Below are 18,885 nucleotides of genomic sequence, written 5' to 3'. Positions count from 1 at the left end.
TCTTCTGGAGACCATGAAAGCAACCTAAACATATGTATTTATTTTCCCTTTAGTTTTTAATATTAACCAACAGTAATTAGGCTTTTAGTTTGTTTTATTGTTCATTTGTTTGAGGCAGGCGATCAGTATCTGGATCAATGGCGTTGAAAACTGTCACAGAACATTAAGTAATTTTAATTGGCACTATTTAGAGATATTATTTTCTCTCAAGCTGTTTTACTTGACAGTCGGTGCTGACTTCACATTAGTGGTTTCAGAGTAACTAAAGGATGAACAGAGTAAAGCAAAGATGATCACAGTTTATGCCCCACGTGAAGCAGCTCTGTCTTCATCGGAGGGAAGAGGGGCAACTGCTATACAATATAGAAAGAGATCTTCTTCCTCCAGAGTATTTTCTGGTAGAAAACATACCAACAAACCAGCACTGTGTAGTCCAAGTTGTCCAGGAGCCCATGTATCTTGTAAAGTGGGAATTAACACTACACAATTCTATTCTCCCAGCTTAATGAAATGCTCGCAGGCTGCCCTGCTGTTCCCCATATCTTATATTTCCAGGCCTCGCCACCTGTGCAACAAAAGCAAGCAATCTATTTAGAAGGCTGTTTTTCATTCTCTTAACTCTGAAGGTCTTTATTCTCAGCATGAGATTATTGCAACAACTTAACAAGCAGTGTTTTCTTCCCCCATTTTCCTTTCTTTTCTTTTTGCACCTATGTCCTTTTAAGTCCATTCAGGCCTTGGGGAAACATTTAGTACTTAAGCTTTGGTTTTTCAAGCTCAATCGTGTAGAAAATCTAACATAGAATGTGTGCACAAACGATAGCTCCACACAATAGGAACGAACAAATAGCACAAAGAGAAAAGAAGAATATGACTGTTCAGGGAGCAGGGCTGCCCTTGAATTCAATTTTCAACAGTGGACCTGATGCTTTCTCCCAAGATTCCCAGGTTTCAAATTGGCCATATATCCAGGGCCAGTTACCTGAACAATGGGGGTAAATCACAGTTGGTAATTATGATCTTGGTTACTAGGTTGTTAAGAGACTAATATTAATCCCCAAATTGTATGAGGAATGTGTTCATCTGACCATAATTGTATAGTCTTGAAAACCTTTGCGAACAATGCTAATTTAGCATGAATCACTTAGGGGAGTATCTTTCAGCTGGAGGGGTTTGACAAGTTTTTAGTTAGCTCGGGACACTTTCTCCCGGACAGGAGTAACAACTGGACATGAACATGAAGTCACAAACAGACATTTTCATGTTGTATTAGGTGAACTGCTAAGTGTGAAGATAAAAGATAATTTTTGTACTGGATGGTGAGCAATGGTTATTCATACCACACGATTAGGTTCAGTTAAAAGTATACCAAGATAATTAGCATCAAGAGATAAGAATTCTGTTTTTGTAAAATATATTCATGCATCATAATTAAGCCTTTCCACGTGAACTGTACATATGGAGGGATTGTTTGCCCCACCCAGTCTCTCTTGACATCGAAGTGTAGAACACAGGTGCCTGGGTTGTTTTGTTGCAAGGAAATAAGAAGGTCGGCTCCCAGTGATCCTCAGAGTTCCATAGCTTCAGAAATAAAATAGGAGACACGTGAGCACTCGCTCAAGCTTTCTTTTTAGGATTGTGCTTCCTGTTTGCAGGGAGGACTAGCAAACAAGTTTTTTGTTCCTCTCCAATTGCCTACTTGTTTTCATCATCTTTGGCTAGTAGGTTAATATAGAAACAAAGAGTACACTTTGTGTCTGGGCCTAGGAATTCTTGAGATTTATAGACAGTAACAGGAAACAAGGTAATTTTATCGGGGCTAACTATGGTGTATACATGATAGGTCAAATTACAAAATCCTCACAATCCTTATGGTCCTGTTTCAGAATATTCTTTTTGTGATATTTTCTTTACTTACATTTCAAATGCTCTCCCCTTTTCCGGTTTCCCCTCGGATATTCCCCTATCCCATACCGCCTTTCCCTGCCTCTATGAGAGTGGCCCCCCATCCACTCCTTCCTGCCTCCCCGCCCTGGCATTCCCCTACATTTTCAAAAGACAGAGGGCCTCTTCTCCCACTGATGCCCTACAAGGCCATTCTCTGCTACATATGTGGCTGGAGCCATGTGTCCCTCCACGCCGACTCTGGTTGGTGGTTTAGTCTCTGTGAGCTCTGAGGTGTCTGGTTGGTTGATATTGTTGTTCTTCCAATGGGGTTAAAAGCCCCTTTAGCTCCTTCAGTCCTTTTTCTAACTCTTTTATTGGGGATTCCGTTCTCAGTCCTATGGTGAGTTGAAAGCATTCGCCTCTGTATTTGTCAGGCTCCTGCAGAGCCTCTCAGGAGACAACTATCTATATCAGGCTCCTTTCAGCATGTACTTCTTGGCATTCACAATATTGGTCGAGTTTGGTGGCTGTATATGGGATGGATCCCCAGGTGGGGCAGTCTCTGGATAGCTTTTCATTTAGCCTCTGCTCCACACTTTGTCTCCATATTTCCTCCTGTGAGTATTTTGTTTCTCCTTCTGAGAAAGACTGAAGCACCCACACTTTGGTCTTCCATCTTCTTGAGTTTCACGTGGTCTGTGGATTGTATCTTGGGTATTCTGAGCTTTTGGGTTAAAATCCACTTATCAGTTAGTACATACCATGGCTGTATTTTTGTGATTCGGTCACCTCACTCAGGATGATATTTTCTAGTTTCATTCATTTACCTAAGAATTTCATGAAGCCATTATTTTTAACAGATGACTAGTATTCCATTGTGTAAATGTACCACATTTTCTGTATCCATTCCTTTGTTGAAGGACATCTGGTTTTTTCCAGCTTCTGGCTATTATAAATAAGGCTGCTATGAAGATAGTGCAGTATGTGTCCTTGTTATATATTGGAGCATTGTTTGGGTATATGCTCAGGAGTTGTATAGCTGGGTCCTCAGGTAGTACTATGTCCAATTTTCTGAGGAACCACTAATTTACAGACTAATTTCCAGAGTGGTTGTACCAGCTTGAAATCCTACCAACAATGGAGGAGTGTTCCTCTTTCTCCATATCCTTGTCAGTATCTGCTCTCACCTGAGTTTCTGATTTCACACCATTCTGACTGGTTTGAGGTGGGATCTTAGGGTTGTTTTTATTTGCATTTCCGTGAAGACTAAGGATTTTGAACATTTATTTAGGTACTTCTCAGCCGTTCAGTATTCCTCAGTTGAGAATTCTTTGTTTATATCTGTAACCCATTTTGAATAGGTTATTTAATTCCTTGGAGTCTAACTTATTGATTTCTTTGTATATTTTAGATATTAGCCCTCTATCAGATGTAGAATTGGTAAAGATCTTTTCCCAATTTGTTGGTTGCCATTTTGTCTTATTGGCAATTTCCTTTTCCTTAAAATAGCTTTGCAATTTTATGAGGTCCTATTTGTTCATTATTGACCTTAGATCATAAGCCACTGGTGTTCTGTTCAGGAAAATTTCCCCTGGCCTATGTGTTCAAGGATCTTCTCTAATTTCTCTTCTATCCGTTTCAGTATATCTGGTGATTTTATGTGGGGGTCCTTGATCCACTTGGACTTGAGCTTTGTAAAAGGTGATGAAAATGGATTTATTTGTATTCTTCTATATTCTCACAGCCAGTTGAACCAGCACCGTTTGCTGAAAATACTGTCTTTTTTCCACTGGATGGTTTTAGCTCCATCCAATTGTCAGAGATCAAATGACCATAGGTGTGTGGATTCATTTCTGTGTCTTCAATTCTATTGGATTGATCTACCTCCTTTCTCTCTACCAATACCATACAGGTTTTATTATGATTGCTCTATAATACATCTTGAGGTTAGTAATCATGATTCCCCCAGATGTTCTTTTATTGTTGAGAATAAGAGTTTGTTTTATGTATTGGCATGGCTATATTTAATGTCTTCATTATTTACAATGACCTTTCACCTTCTTAGCAGTGAGGAAGCTCACATCAATGATGAAATCATTAATTAATTAATTAATTTTTAAAAAATGACTTTATTTTACAAAACAAAAATAAATGTACAGATTTTAAACATTTTTTGCTTAAAATTATACATTTTTGTCAGTACTGTTTTTTCAGATATTAAAATAATTTTTACATAAAACTATGTGAATATATTTTTTAGTCAGTACTTGATTTTTTCAAGGGCTTGACAGTATGCATTGAAAACCTAATAGTTACAATGAGCGTAAAGTACATGCAAAACAAAACGCAACATGGAAATAGTCAAAGTCTTCTTGTTTTGTAAATATTTTTTTTGTTTTGTTTTCTTTATTTCTTGGACTTCATACAGTCTGTGAGTTGTTTCTGGGGGAGTGCAAGCCTCTGGGGTTAGCATCCCAATATCAGTGACTGCATATTATGTCTGTTCTTTTGTGACTGGGTTATCTTACTCAGGATGATATTCTCTAGATGCAGCCATTTTCTTAAGAATTTGGTTAAGTCATTGTTTCTGGTGGCTGAGTAGTATTCCATTGTGTAAATGTACCACAATTTTTGTATCCATTCATCTTCTGAAGGACATCTGGGTTCTTTCCAGCTTCTGGCTATTAAAAATAGAGCTGCTATGAACATTGTGGTGCATATATCTTTGTTGCTTTGAAATAATTAGGAAAAATCATTGCCTGAGATTTTTGAGTCTTAGGATATGTTGTATATTGTATCAAAGTTGTCCAAAATATTTTACACACATAGCTAGAGTCATGTATCACATGCATTCGAAGAGTTAGGTAATCTTTCACAGCACTTGTCCCTACTAGAGAAAAGATGGGCACATGCACTTCAGAAGGCACATTCTTTCAACAGCTCCACTTATGAGCAGCATGGTATTTCTAGATGACCTCATAAGGAACCGTTTGTAACCATAGCTCTCTTATTAAGTGAGTCAGTATACTGTTTATGATGAGTTGAATCCAAACTATAACCATCAGATATTCATCTAGGTGAAGGTAGCAGCTGGGATCTACATTTGGAAAATATATAGTTATCATACCAATGTAAAATTGCAATTCTTATTCTTATTTCTAGCTTGCTCAAGTATCCATGTGTAAACATTAAATTTACTGATTTTTAGATATCTGAGAATTATATTTGTCTACTTCACGTTTCCAACCTACAGACACTAATTTGTCATCTTATTCTGTCCAATTTTATATACTATCAGTAACTTTTTTTTCTTTTTTCTTTAATGGAACCTTAGTTCAGTATACCAACCACAATGCTATGGCTTTAAGCAATATTCTGTCTCTATTGTATTAAAGTTCATCATGTAGTTTAATGATTCTAGAACAATATTCATAAAATAATTTGGCTGAGTCTTCTCTGTGTGTTCAATCAGGCCTAAACTCCCCAGTGAGTCCCCATCATACTCAACCAGGACCAAATTTACCTTTCATGCTTAAAAATGCTAACTTCCTCATGGACTTTTTGCTTTCATTGTTTTTCTCTGAACACACTCTGTGCTTTTTTTTTTTTTTTTTTTACTTTGGTCTTGTGTTTACCCTTTTGTTTTTCTGTGTTGTTTTTCCTAGTTCCTTTACATTCATTCTTCTAAGTTACCACATCCATACAAACTACTTTTCTTTATCCCCCTCACCCGAGGTAGAAAGAACAATCATCTAGTCTCAATAATCATCCAGTTTCTTCATAAGCTTTAATCATTTTAAAAATTTTTGTATTCTATACTATGTAAATGGATTTCTTGAGAGAATGGCTATATATATATATATATATATATATTCCCCTAATCCATAACCTACCAGAAAATGAGTTCTCAGTCAGCATTTATTGAATGGATGGATGAGTGAAAATGAACTTCAAGGATCATAAGGAGAGGAAGGGTGCTTTCTTCCTGGACTTTTACATATAAGCTTTATACTGCCCTTTACTAATCATGATATTGTCACCTGTGCTTCTCTTTCTTGGAAGAGAATTCAAGAGTACAGGACTTTGATTCTTATTCTTTCTCTAAAGTTTAACAGGACTTTAATGTGATTAAAGGCATGGGTTTGTTGAATAGCATAACTCCAGTCTAATTCTGGGTCTTGTATTCACAACATCCCTCTAGGTTGTTGGGTGTTTTGTGGTTTTAACTCATTCATGTATGAGATATTTTGTTATAGAATTAATATATATTACAGTAAAGGCTGGATGAATTAAGGCACGCAAATCAACCAGAATTATGTTATAATTCTTCAATATATTCTTAACAACTTTTAGCTATTATAATTGCTTGTTATACACCACAATATATGACTTTGTATCTGACTAGTGGATCTTTATATACAAAACTATTGAGGACTTAATCATGAGGAGAAATTGTAAAGTGTTATTTCTTCATGACAATGAATAGCATTAGTTAAGGTTGGTAAAATTTATCAGTATTTGCTATTATGTCAGAGGATCTGAGTTGGTCCATGGGGCTGTCATGGTAGAAGGTGATACTAACTTCTACAAGTTGCCCTCTGACCTCCACAAGGTGCCTCAAGAAACACTTTTCCCTGCCTACCTCACACATAAACACATGCCATAAAAATTCTGAGAGTTTAAATGAAACTCTTTGATCAGAGAAAAGGTATGGAAAGGCTCTTCCATGTGTTGAACTACTAGATAAAGCTGATAGTATTACTTTGGGAAGTGGTGGGAACTTTAGGAAGTGAGCCTAGATAAAGGAAGTAAGTCACTGGGGATATGTCTTGAAAAATCATATCTTGTCTTCACCCTTCCTCTGACTCTCTCAGCTTTCTGGCCAACTGAAGGGAACAGCATCCTCTGTCATGCCCCTCAGTCATGCTATTCTGCCTCACAATAGCCATAGAAAAACGGAGACAGTTGTCCATTGACTATATGCCCTATAGTCATGGGCTCAAATAAATGTCTCCTGTTTTAAATGACTTCTAGCCAGTGTTTGTTACAGTAATGAAAATCTGATGGATATAAGTCTTCTTTCACCATGACCATAACTTCCAACTAAGGTATATGCTGAAGATTCTCTCTTTGTTCAAGAGAAGGTTCTAAGAAGTACAAAGATAGAGTAAAACAAAAGTTTAAGATCCTTCCAGACTTGGTGCAAATAGTTTAACGTAGGAAAGCATTCTGAATGGAAAGGTTAAAATAGAACCATTATTGATACAAAGTCAAAATGGAGGCATGGGAGATTTGTTGGGGGAACAAAGGGTCGGTATAGAATAAGGAATTGTCTGTCTACCAAAGATGTGGGCACTGATGTTACAAGAACACTTGGCTCTCATTTTGTTTCTCATTTGTTATTTCTGATCCAAAAGCCTAAAACCGTTATTAAGATACCCATTGCCTTCACCTATCAAATGATAGTTACAAAATAGGACTGCAGTGAGTAGAAAGATATTATGCCAAAGATATACCTAGGTTTTATTGATGGTAGACAGAGCAGGTAGGAGGGAGGAGATGTACATTCTATTACTTATCTTCAGAGGCTCATTTTAACACTGAAATAATGATTCTATCATAACAGAAGGGCTTTTAGTGCTGTGCTTTCATATGTTTTGAGCATATAATAGTTTTAATTACTAATTTAAAAGAACCTTCAGGGATTCTTTGTTAAAACTTTTATCTTCTCCTTCCCTAAAGTAAGAGGACCCTGGAAATGAGACTGTATTTCTAAAGGATTAGTGAGAGCAGAGGTGAATGGTCCTTTGTATATATAGCCGTTGGAAGAACTTTAATCATTAGAAAAAGCCCTATGTCATCATCACCATAAAAGAAGGGGGCATTTTAAAATAGAGGATCTCATTATGCATCCAAGAACAACCTCAAACTAGTTCTGCGTATGTTGTCTATGATCCTTCTGTCTGAGCAAGGAATCAGATATAGATCGTTATCCCTGGCTAAGTATGTGACTTCAGAGCTATATTAATTAGTGAAATAATAACCTTTGTCTTCTTTAATCTTGACTCCATATGGTATTCTCATTTTAATTCTCACCAATGCAAAAATACCATGGCTGATGTAACAGCAATGCCACATTGTATACTTTTCTTTTTTTCAAATGACATTCTTGACACCATGGAGTCTGGAGGGAAATGGATGGAACTGAGTGGAGCATGCTAGGTAAGAGAAACATGGCGTTTCCTCGCTTATTTGTGAATCTTAGCTCCGAATTTTTAGACTTAGGTATATAATCTGAAAAGACTGAAGAAGCAAAAAAAAAAAAAAAAAAAAAAGGAAAGAACCACAACGGGAGAGAGGGAGAGGAGGAGCTTTGGAGAGGGGGAAAAGCAGAACACAGGTGCTAGGAAGAAAGAAAGGGAGAAAACAGAGGAGGGGGACTTTAAGTGGACATAGGAAAGACAGAGTACTGCAGAGGGAGAAGGAAAGGGTAATTCCAAGGATTCTTAGAAAAGCCATAGGACAGCAATTTGTTTTATAAGCTTACTTAAAATTTTATCATTTATGAATAGTTATATAGTCAAGCAGTGTAGGATGAGAATGTTCTGCCCAAGAACCATAGATTATCGTTTTATTCAGTGTTCTGTTGCTGTGAGGAGGCACCATGACTATGACAACTCCTATGAAGAAAAGCTGGCTTTATTGGGGCTGGCTTAGACTTTCATAGCTTTAGTCCATTGTCATCATGGAAGGAAGCATGGTAGCATACAGGCAGACATGGTGCTGGAGTAGGAGCTGGGAGTTCCTTTGGATCCATAGGCAGCAGGAAGAGAGACACTGGGCCTGGATTGAGCAGTAGAAATGACAAAGACCACACCCGGTAAAACACTCCCTCAAACAAGGCCATATCTACTCCAACAAGATCAGATCTCCTAATCCTTGTCAAGTAGTGCTACTTCCTAATGAACAAACATCTAAATATATGAGCCTACAGGGGTCATTTTTAACCAAATCACTACAACTATCTATTAAAAACCCCAAGCAGTCATGGGACACTTTCTCATGCATTATTGGTCAGGGGAGTCAAGGAGAATCCCCAAAATAATATAGACTATTGCCATTGCCCTGGAAGGCCTCTCTGAACTTGAAGGTACGACCCCTTTGTCTTACTCTTTGTCACCAAACACTAGAACAGACCTGGAAATCTCTTCTGAGACCAAACCCTCCTAGTGGCTGAAGGTGCTCTTCAATAGTCCTACCCAGCTCTAAAGCCTACAAAACACATCAATAACAAGCCAAGTAAGAGGTGCAACCATTGCACTTTTACATAGGGGCAATGTAAGTCCCCCTAGCTAGGACATTCATGCCTGGTACTTTAAACATTTCTAATTCTATCCCAAACCTTTATCCTATACCCACAAACCTATATCTTCCATCTTTTAACCAGAACTTAAAAAAAAGTTATTTTAAATTCTTATTCATACACTATGTGTTGATCATGTTTATTTTCCATCTCCAATTCCTACCATCTCACTACCCACACAGCTTTATATTCTTTCTTTCTCTCTTAAAAAAAGACACTGAGCCCACAACCAGGCAGCATACACAAGCTGGTCTGCTTCCCCCCCTCACCCCCACACACAGCAGAGGACTGCCTGGTCTGGCCTCAGTGGAAGAAGACTTGAGAGACTTGAGTTCTCAGGGAGGGGGAGGCCTGGTGGGAGAACATCCTCTTGGAGAACATCTCCAAGACAAGGGGGAGGGTGAATGGGATGACGAATTGTGGGAGGGGGCTGGGAGAGGGGGGAAGCTGGATTGTTAACAACAACACCTGCACAAACCAAAATCAAAATAAAATACCCACCAAACCCAAAACAAAAAGCAATAGACAAATAACAAACAAACAAATGCCCAAATAAAGTAAAACAAAAAGCCGACAACCCCCCCCCCAAACAAACAAATAAAAAAACCCAACTCTAAAGAAAACATGGAGTTTTTGGGTCCTAATCTGTTGTTGCACACCGGTAGTGGTCTCAGGATTTGGAAGAGCTGGGGAACAGGGTCTCCAGTAATGAATAAGGTGGGAATGACCCAAGAGACAGTTTTTGAGGACAGCTCATTTATTTTTAAGTTTTCTTTCTATTCATTCATTCATTCATTTATTCACTTTTCATCCTTATCACAGTGTCCCCTCTCCTCCCAGTCCTCCCCTAACACCACCCCTCCTCCTCTGCCCCTCCTCTTCCCTGAGCAGGGGTATCTCCCCTCCCAAGTTGGGTAGCAGTCTACCCTGGCACATCATGTCATTGCAGGACTAAAAACATTCTCTCCCACTGAAGCTGGACAAGGCAGCCCAGTCAGCAAACAAAATCCACAGGCAGGCTATCCCTGACTTTGTTGCCAGTGGGGCTAGCCTATATAGCTGGAGTCAAAGGGAAGACAAGGAAAAGCTCAGGGAGTAAGGACTGTAGCAGGACAGGGACCTTCCAATCTTATCAACTAGATTAGCAGCCTGCCAGTCCCATGATCTCTGAGAAGCCTGTTCTCTGCCTGGGAAACAAAAGCCTAACTGGCCTTTGTCTCTAACCTGCGGAGCTCTCTGAGAGTTGTTTGGGGTATGGGTCACCTCATCTGGCTTGGGAATCCTCAAGGTTTGTTTTGTGTTGGCCAACTATTCCTGGGCATGGGGCTTGCCCAGGTAAGTGTTGATATATCCAGTAACACTCCATTGGAGAAAACTGATTTTTCCCTTTGCTAGCAGTTATCAATCACAAATAGCTTCATGGTTAAGGATGGGACCCTATGTTTTCTTCTTCCTCTCCGCAGTAGGACTGAGTCTACCTGAACCTATGTGTGAGTGCGTGCTGCCACAGACTCTGAGAGTTCATGTGTACATTGGTCCTGTGGTGTCTGGAAAACTCTTCCAGGACACTGTTGTAAGAGCTTAAGAATTGGATTCTTGGAGTCAAGCAACCCCTAAAACAAACACTTCTACGTGAATCCCTTTGAGAGCATTCGTTCTCTTGGTTTGAGGGAAGGTCATGCTTTAGATGAGGATTGTGCATGTAAACCTTCGCCGTCCTCCCTCCAGGCGGGGTCCGAGGGAATCGAACCACTAGGAACCCTTTCACAGTTTTGATCCAGCACATGCTTCAGCGCTCTGAATTTCACCTTTTCTGTCTGTTACTTTCAATAGATGGAAAGTTCACCGAGTGAACAGTTTTGTTTCCTAAGTCCCCAGTATGTGGGTGCAGCAGGCTGAAAAAACAATATTTAGTAAATATTTGCTGTAGAAGTGAAAGATGGAACGCAGGCGTTAGGTGTACAGGTGCTGAGTCTGGCTCTTCTGCCATTTAATAGCAAGGTAAAGGTCTTCTAAGGCTGCTGTGTTATCTATCTGTGTAATGAAAATTCCCACTCCATATAATTTCAACGAGGTTAAGAGCACAAGTATATGCAAAGGCCTTAGCCTTTCTCAAAGGAACACAGCAGACATTTCTTAAATTAAATGAGAGCTTTCACCATCAAAGGCATGACCAGGAGTTTCTGAATTCTAGACCCTTTGTCTTCTTCTCTCTGCCGCTTCATCTAAATCTGCTTTCAAAAATACAAAATAAGATTGATATAACTGGTGATTATAGTAATTAACCTTGCCAGCCAGACATTAGGGTGAGTTGATATTTATTTTTCTTTATTATTTCTAGCTTGTTCTCATTTTCTCCCTCTAAGCAATGTGTGTGTGTGTGTGTGTATGTGTGTGTGTGTGTGTGTGTGTATTTCCTTGCTATGAGGAAACATTAAAACTATCAGCTCACTGGACTAGAGACAAAAGTGGTTTGACCTTGAGGTAGTAAGGCAACAAGCTGTCTTTGAAGAATTAGAGCAATGTTAGCATCGGTCAGCTAGAAAACTGGAAAGTGGTTTCCATATCTTTGTTTTCTTACCAACTGACCAAACATGAGAGATGAAACTCAATATCTGGCAAAGGCTTTCCTTCAGGGCTTTCCTTCTCCTGCGTCTTCCACATTTCCAAGCAATTGGTTCAAGAAGTACACTTTGTGCTTTTTATTAAAGACATGATCAGGGAAGTTGGTTTTTTTTTTTTTTTTTTTTCTTTTTTTTTCCTGTAGGAGATTTAATTTGCCAGTGAACTATAGCTTCAGGTTGGCCATCTGGAAAAATAAACTCCTCAAGAGCCATGTAATTTGTCCTTTGTCTGGTTTCAGGCCATGGATCTGAGGGATTAGTGTCCAGCAAACACAAGCAGGCGCTTTCCTGACTCCTTCCTTGAAGCTTTCTCCTTTCTCCTAAGGCATCTCACTAAGTTACAAGTTAACAAATGGTTCTTATTCTTGTGATGCCTTTGTCAACCCTATGTATACATAAACCTGATTTTCAATCTAACTGAGCAGCTTTCCTTTTCTAGTTAGGGGGCCAGTGCCATCTGGACCTAAACCCGAGGTCAGAAAAAGAGAATGACCTGGGAGGCGGGCCGGCCCTCTAGTTGTGTCCTTGCATGGAAGAAGGAGGGGGTGGCTAGCAAGAAAAAACAATTCTCTCTCTCAGCTCAGAATGTGTCTGCTTTCCCAGCCTACCAAGCTCTTAGCCTGGTTGCTTGCTAAATGTCACAAGAGACAATTCCTATGTTTTCCTAAAACTAATTGTTATTTTTCCCCAAAGCTTAAATACCAGGTCGCCTTTATTTGAGCACAGCATGAAGGAATTAGAACTTGGCCAGCCAATCTCCAAAAGCTATGTGCTCAGATAAAACATGCAGTTCCCGATGACTTGTATAGGGTGCAATTTCGAGAGAAGTTGTAGGACTGTTTTCTAGTCCTTCCAGTTTTCTTCTTTCATTAAGAGAGCGGTAAGAAGGAACTCAAGTGGGATAGCACATGAACTGTGGGGCTAGATATGCCCTCTAGTTTGTTAGCCCAATCACCTTGTTTTGACTCCAGTAAACCTCACTTTTTGCCTCTGTACAATGGGGGCACCATGACTAATTACAAAATCCCTCTAGGAAGATTGTGATGATTAAATGAGATCCTGTAGGAAAGATGATGCCAAAGAAAGCTCACATGCTTTGGGGAGGCTTAATCTTCATGCTCCCATATACTGTGCAAGGCTTTTTATATTATGATGACCATTTTACAAATTTGCATCTGTGGCAGTATCGACGTCAAGTACTTCATAACTGCTTGAGAGGAACTGTTGAAACACAGGCAGGCTAACATATTACCAGTTTTGCTTGTATTTCTAGGACTTAAATCTCAAGGCTCTGATAATTTGCTCACCAAACTCTGTTGATTGATTGTGTAACCACTAAAATCAGTACGTTCCTGTTATAAGAAAAACATTACAAAATTGCATCTCACTGTCTTAGTATTGAAGTAGTGAATCGGTAACTCATGGTATTTCTCAGTCTTTGTGGGACGGGGGCTACAGACCACACTGGCAACTTTACTGATTCCTCTTAACACTATCGTTTGTTTCTCTAATCAAATTTACAAGGAAGGAACCATTTACTTTCCGAGATTCTACCACAAAGATTCACAAAGGACTGCAACTCCATTAGGGCTGTGACAACATAGCATCACAAACTTGTGGCTTAAAGAACAAATACTTCTTGCCTCAAGAAGTCTCGGGGAGTTGAGGTGTGAGATTGAGGTATGAACAAAGGCTGGTTCTTTCTGCAAACAGCTCAGGAAGTATCTTCTAAGACAATCTCCTTGGCTTGGAGGCCACCATGTCATACTGAATGAGGGTAGACATTAGGATCACTTAACCCAGTTTCCTTGGTGAACGGAGCTTCATGTTCTGGGCTGGGAGGGACAACCATGACTGTGATATGTGTGAATTTAATCCATGCAATCATTGGTGGAATATACTCTGCTGAAAAGTTTAATGTGTGGATTGAATTAGGATAAAGGAAGCTCCCGGTACCCGCTGCTGCTGACCTCAGGACATCTTTTATGGCTTTCACTATCATAGCTGCCACCTCTCACTCCATTAAACCCAACAAAGTACTTGTTTTCTCACAAACTCTTGTTGGATAACCTCCATTTCCCTTGCATCTCCTCAGGGAAGACCTGTGTTACACTTTCCAGTGAAGAGTATTGCTTTGTTACCCTGAACTCATCCTCCCTGAACAGCTTTTCCTTGTGACAAAAATACCAGACGAATACATTTTATGCATTTTTAAATAGCGGCGAGACTTCTGACGTTTTGGGCAGGGTAACTTCCTGTTGTAGAGATATGTTCAGTGCCTTGGAGGATGTTGAGCTGCCTCTCTGTCCTCAACACAAACATTTTCACATCAATCCTCTTGTGACAAAAAAAGTATTTTCAGATAGGAATAATTGTCTCTGCAGGTGGGTGGCAAAATCTCTCATGTTTGAAAAATAGCTGAGCTAAAATGTGGGCAGATTATCTCGTCTGAAAGAGCAGAAAAGTGTTGACTGCAACGTTTGCAAGGGTACTTGACATAGCAAATAAAGTCCCCTTTCACTTTTTTTTCTAGAAGATGCTTTTGTCTTGCTAACAAAATTGGTAATGCTATTTCACTAAGGATGGCAGCCTGGGAGAAGTAAATATGCCCATATCTTTAATGACATTGACATTGTCTAGATACTGAACCACATGACAAACCCATCCTAGGAGGAGACACATACTGTTATTAAGTTCACCTTAACTAGAGTATCCTGTCAAATGTGGCTTCAGATCATTCTAATACATGATACACAACCCAGCAAGTCGTGGCAATAAATTTCCTACTCTACTTGTTTTAGCTAGGAAATTAAAATTGTTGTTATTTAAGTATAAACTTTACATAAAAACCCCAACCCAACTCACACCACTAGTACTGATGTTATAAACTCAGTATAAGGTTTTTGTTTACTTATATGAAGGTCCCAGCCTTTCACTGTAAATAAAATTGAGACAAGTCTTGGTGGTAAATCTGAGGAAGTGAACAGTTTAGTTGGTGCATTTAGTAAGGCTTATATGCAACAAATAGAAATGAATGCTTGGCCTTGGTAGTGCTGTGTAATTTCTTAATCACAAGAGACAAGTCAGTGTTCTGAAGCCTGACTGCAGCTCATTGTCCTAGATTTTGTAAGGTTGAGCCAGTTTGATACTTCTGATTACTCCCTCCCTCAAGCCTTTGTCCTCTAAACTTCATGACACTGCATTTCTTGGGATGTTTTTCTGCATGTTTCTTCTTGCTTCCCTTTTGTTTTTTTTCAATTTTTTTGCAGAAAGGTGATGTAGGAGGAAAAATTAGACATTTTGGTGTCAGTTGACCATTACATGCTATTATTATATGACAATATACAGTAACGCTGTATGAAAGTGCATATTTTCCCTTTCCATAGAGTGGAGGATAGTGGTCACTTCCAGGGGCTCTGACTGGAGGCACCCCAGAAGATTCTCCCTTTATAATAGTTCCATTGCTGTAGATACTCTTCAGCCCTCTGCTTTCAACCTTCATTTTCAGTAAACTGCCAGTTTGAGATTAATAACATTGTAAGACTTCAATTTAATTCTACAATAAGTCTCAAAAAAGCTGTGGTGGTGGCCTCTTCTTGGTGTTTTCTTACACGGACTATAAAGCTCTCTTTGAATAAACGTTCTTAAATAAAATCAATTTTACTCAGAAGTTTTTTTATGTTATAATTTCATGGTTTTAGCTAACAAAATCATATTGTAACAAATTTGTGAGATATTAGTGTATACGTGTTAAGCAATGACAACTCAAATAAATGACATACTTTAGAAGCAGCAATAAATGCTAGAGAGCATCCTTTTATTACTAAAAGTAAAATAAGGACTTATATAGGATAATTTCTAGCTTACCATTTATAAACTGATATAACAAATAAATTACATATAAAAATTCAAAGCAAGGAGAGAAATGAAGAAAGAATAAGCAATATTAATATTATGTATTTGTGTAGTAACTAGTTTGTTACTGATTATGTTTCAGGAACAAACTAGCTATTACAGAGCTGTTTACTGAAACCTGCATGGGTCAGGGAAAAGAATACTAAATTAACAGAACATACCTAGTCATGTTCTATTATGGCCTTGGACATATGATTTCATCTTTAGTAGTATTAGTTACCTATAAATATTGAATGTTATGCACTTCACTGAATGTAATCATGAAGAAAACACTAGAAGGTGACATTATTTCCCCCAGGTAACACAAATTCATTAAATTAAATTAAAACCTGGCTAAAATCCAAAGATCTACCCATGGCACATATAAAAAGGGACCCAAACCCTGGCAATTGCCTTTTTCATTAACAATATGTCACCATAGACATCGACTGTCTGTAGTGTGCATTTTTCTGATCAAATGTCTCCTTATCCCAGATTGGACATCAACAAGAGACCAATGTAATGATTCCTCTCAATTATATCTGGGCAAGCCAATGAGCTTACTGGGGGTTACATACAGGAGCACAGGTAAATGATTACTCCCAAGTTCACGGGAGACTCAAAAACATTTACATAAAAGAAACCCTACTTCAGTGTGGGCGATGACTCAGGGCCTATAAGTCCTTGGCACTCTCTGTCCAACTTTCAGACGGTTTCTACGGAAGAAAATCTCTCCAACAATTGCCTCTAACTTTGTAGAGGAGACATGTGAATTTTTCTAACTTTCTGAGCTTAACTTTCATAACTCTTCTGACCACTGTGAGGCACCTTCTTCCCTTCTTGGAGGAAGATACAATATCTCAGAACCACCCATATTAGTCCAGTCTGGATAATCTTCAATCCAGAGGATCGTTAGAAAACATTTGTTATAGACTACTTGATACCCGTCACAGAAGTCAAGGAACAGCAAACACGCATTCAAAATAGGCACTGTGTTTTCTGGCGAAATTATATCCTTAATGTGAATACAGTTTGCTGAAGCCTAATATCAGGTCTCCTTACCCCTCCCTCAACATTCCCAATGCTCCCTGGATGGTAGTGCTATTTTAGGCTATGGGAAACCTCTCATTTCCTACCAGATCACCTGCCTTTAATTTTGGTGTCATTTGATATGTTCTGTATCACGAATTTCATGTAAGTGGCAGAATTACTCTATGAATTGTGTCTAAAATATTCAGCATAGGCCTAAAGATTTGTTTTTGTCTCAAGTGGTGAAGCCTTGCAAGCACACAGACCTGAGTTTGATGGCCTTTCCCATATAAAACCTAGGTACAGTAGCTCACTGCTGGGACAGACTGGGGCTCAGTGGCCAGCTGGTCTGACCTAATTGGAGAACATCCAAATGAGAGACCATGTCTTACAGGATGGTGTTCCTTAGGAAGACACCTGAGGCTTTCCTTAGGTTTCTATATACACATGAGTGTGTGTGTGTGTATACAGGCACCTGTACACATGTGAGTACATACACAAATACGATGTCTCTGTAAAGTCTAAGACTAATGACTGGGGAGCTGCTTGTCCATTGTAAGCTGAATATTTTTTCTGGTAGTAAAGCCACCATCTGGAGCTCAGAAAGTCCCCAGCTGATCACTGACTCTCTGCACACTGTCTACCTACAGGACTTTAAGACATTCTGAAAGACAGGAGCTCATGTTGGCTTCCCCCATGCAGGACTACAGAGGTATTTGAAGACAGCATTTCTTTTGACAGAGGAAGGAATGACATAGCATTATTGATACAAGCACAGAATGCATTTGGAGTGAATCCTGAGGTTTTCTTTCTTCCTTTCTCTCTCTCCCCTATCTCTCCTTCCTTCCTCTCTTCTTCGCTTTTTCTTTCCTTCCTGTCTCCTTCCCTTATTCTTTTCTTCCTTCCTTCTTTTCTCCCTCCCTCCCCCTTTCTTCTTCCTTCTTTCCTTCCTTCCTTCCTTCCTTCCTTCCTTCCTTCCTTCCTTCCTTCTTTCTTTCTTTCTTTCTTTCTTTCTTTCTTCTTTTTTCTTTTTTTACCAGAGAGTAAACTTTGTCCTGGGAGTAAGGAGAATTTGCAGTGTTGATTGGAATCCATGTCCGACAGTTATTGCAAGTGGCGTAGGAAGCTGGGAGTGCTGAGTGTGGGAGACTGAGGAGGCTGCTCTTTGTGTGCCCGCTCACGCCTGTCACTTAAGGGCATGTGCCTAATTATTTCTCTTTCATGCATGGGTGCCATGTTTGCTGAAGGTGCTGTGAAAGTTGCCAAGAGATAAATTCAGCTATTTATGAGACTCATTCCATGGCCTGGTGTTTGTTTCTCTGGCAGCCTTCACAATCTATCACTTGAAGCTGAGCAGCTGTTTGCGTGTGCTTGTTAAGTAGCAGCATCTGCAACTGTCCTGCGTATTTGTTTTGAGAACATACCAGACACAGGATGCTTTCCTAGCATTGGGGAAAAAAGGAAAGGAAACTTTATCATCCTACAACTACTGACACTTATTGTGTTCCTGGGAGAGTGATACATCCCCTAGTGCGACTTATAAAGACTGTAATTAACTGGGCGGTCTTCGGAGGCTCCTAACAACCTCAGAAGCATTTCTCCTTCTCAGATTTCAGCTACTGCCTTCCCTAAGTGGGAGCTGGAAAAGCAAAATAAGAAAACCTTTGAAGTCATACAATGTCTGGCCCATCTTGGCTAACTGTGTTGCAAGACAGCTGACATTACAACAGGTAGCTGGGTAATTCATGGCATAAACAACACAGTTGAACTTTTTTATTTTAATCAAGGCACAGTGTGTCCCTTCAGTAATACTTCCTCGAAATCAGGGGAGAGAGAGAGAGAGAGAGAGAGAGAGAGAGAGAGAGAGAGAGAGAGAGAGAGAGAGAGAGAGTTGTAGACCTGATACCAACATGAAAAAGGTTATCCTGCAATACCAGTTGTCCAAAGTAATAGTTAAATCCTTCAGACTTTGAACTCACTAGGGTATGATCAGGTTTTTCTCTTTTCTTCCACCTAATGGCTCAGCCACCTATTTCATGATTTATGGCAGACATACCAGCCTGGTTCACTAATGGGTATTTGGATAGA

This window comes from Micromys minutus (genome assembly GCF_963924665.1).
Source record: "Micromys minutus genome assembly, chromosome: 9".
In the NCBI taxonomy this organism is placed as follows: domain Eukaryota; kingdom Metazoa; phylum Chordata; class Mammalia; order Rodentia; family Muridae; genus Micromys; species Micromys minutus.
The sequence above is the reverse complement of the archived record's forward strand: the minus strand, read 5'-3'. Positions refer to the sequence as shown.